Source organism: Mytilus edulis, chromosome 1 (assembly GCF_963676685.1).
Source record: "Mytilus edulis chromosome 1, xbMytEdul2.2, whole genome shotgun sequence".
Lineage (NCBI taxonomy): Eukaryota > Metazoa > Mollusca > Bivalvia > Mytilida > Mytilidae > Mytilus > Mytilus edulis.
The window spans coordinates 82,218,648-82,221,051 of record NC_092344.1 but is presented as its reverse complement, the minus strand read 5'-3'; the positions used below and the strand labels follow the sequence as shown (position 1 = coordinate 82,221,051).

General features: G+C 32.4%; 1 long non-coding RNA gene across 2 annotated transcripts in view; it reads left to right on the top strand.

Moving 5' to 3' along the window:
• The first annotated feature begins 129 nt into the window (after positions 1-129).
• The window catches only part of LOC139491986 (uncharacterized), a 31,244-nt gene continuing 28,969 nt past the window's right edge, over positions 130-2,404 (top strand). For both annotated transcript variants that reach the window (XR_011656685.1, XR_011656684.1), the window contains exon 1: positions 130-2,395. This is a non-coding gene — a long non-coding RNA (uncharacterized lncRNA). The remainder of the gene's footprint in view (positions 2,396-2,404) is intronic.

Genomic DNA, 2,404 nt, shown 5'->3' with positions numbered 1-2,404 from the left:
AATTATTCCTTTTAAAATTGTTAAACGATGATGACTGATGTACCCATATTTTGACTATTATATTTATTGTGTCTGTTCATTTAACGCATCAATGTAAAAATATCGGAAATTGACGAGACTGTCATCAAAGTGAGAGAGTTAGCGCTATAGAACCAGGTTTAATCCACCATTTTCTACATTTGAAAATGTCTGTACCAAGTCAGGAATATGACAGTTTTTGTCCATTCGTTTTTGATGCGTTTTGTTATTTGATTTTGCCATGTGATTATGGACTTTCCCAATTGATCTTCCTCTAAGTTCAGTATTTTTGTGATTTTACTTTTTATGAACAAGTGACGGAGCTAAAACATTTTTGCTGATTTGGAGAGGAGGAGGTAATACTATAAAGGTGTAAAAACTAATCAGATTTTGAAAGAAATGTTCAAAGAACTTACTGATTGTGTGAATAAAGGTATTTTTTGTTCCTTTATTTTTTAGGAGCCTCATCACAAAAGACATTGGGCTGTGCTATATTATGGAAATTTAAATCTGACTTCGTACCCCGAAAACTTAACCCCATATGTGCAAATGATGCAGCATTGTAACAAGCCATCATACATGTCGAAGTTTATCAAATTGGCAAAGGAATGGAAGAAAATGATAATACTTCCACATACTTGAAATGAAGTGAGCATCTTTTCTTTTCCAAGTCACTGTGAGTATCTCATAATGTACTTACTAAGTTCTTTTGAGAACAAATTCAGTAAAAAAAGAAAGTTAAAATGAAATGTACTAGCATGCGCCGTACTACAATTAATTTTATGTCAGAAATAAATATAAACATTAAATAAAAAAAAAAAAACGTCAAGGAAATTATAAATTCAAAATCGGTAACAGTTTACGGAGCTGGTTAGCGTAATAAGGGCATACAAGACAGAGACAGAGACATAACGTACAATGTTTTTGCCTTTGTTAGTCTAGCATAATGTTTAACTTTAGTTTATTTATGTATTTTGGAGTTTAGTTTGACGTCCTTTATCCCTTAATTAGTACATATTTTTGTTTAAGGGCCAGCTTAAGCACGCCTCTGGATGCGGGGTTGTTTTCTCGCTGAGTTGATTACCCATTGCTTGCTTTCGGCTGTTTTCTGCAATTTGATCGGGTTGTTGTTTCTTTGGCACATTCTCTATTACCATTATCAATTGTATTAGATAAAATAAAAATAAATAGAGTGCAATAAGTAAACTCCGTAATTTTTTAAGGACAACAAATAATAAAAAAAAATATAAGCCTTTATTTTGAAAAAAGCACTATGAACTTTTTAATTCAAACGGACATTTAGGATGTTTTTACAAAAATAAACTATAAAAAATAACAAATATATGTAATTAAACAATATACAAAGGACGGTAACCAAAAACGGAAAACAATAATATAAAATTTACCATAGCACAATCGCACAATGACCGAGTGTATAAGTACCTGCTACGTCAAATGAATATAGCAAAACACATAGCTAAACAGTAAAAGAAATAATTAACAAAGACAAATAAAAAATACTGAAACACGATATTTATAAGAGGATAAACAATGTCAGTACCTAGATACCGAGAAAATCAGTGAAAGAAGTTTTTTCTAAATGTGGTAACTACCGTGAAGTTACAGGGCGAGCGTACATTGCAAGTGTATATGTATAAAAAAAAGAAGATGTGGTATGATTGCCAATGAGACAACTGTCCACAAAGACCAGACATTAACAACTATAGATAACCGTATGGCCTTCAACAATGAGCAAAGCACAAACCACATAGTCATTTATAAAAGGCCCCGATATGTCAATGTAAAACAATTCAAACGAGAAAACTAACGACCTTATTTAAATTTAAAAAAAAAATGAAGGAAAAACAAATATGTCACACATAAACAAACGACAACCCCTGAATTTCAGGCTCCTGACTTGGGACAGGCACATACCTAAATAATGTGGCGGGGTTAAACATGTTAGCGGGATCCCAACCCTCCCTCTTACCTGGGACAGTGGTATAACAGTACAACATAAGAACGAACTATATAAATCAGTTGAAAAAAGGCTTAACTTATAAGATTGACAAAACAATGTGTATATGTGTATGTTTGATATGGCAGTGTTTGAAACCTAATAATTTGTAAGGTCTAGTTAAAAAAGTTTGCTGATAGTTATGTTCCTAGTTTTAAAATTATTTTAATGGAATTTAAAAACAGTGTCTCTATAACCACATTGAATAACAGTAAGGCAAAAAGTTACCAGTCACTTTAGCACGTTTAACAACAGAGACATGTATTGCTAGAAGAGAAAGAAGGATTGGAGTTGAATATCAAAGCAAGCCTCCAGAATGAGAGCACAAAAAGAACGTGGAACAATGCTGGTCAAACCATAGTAAGGCAA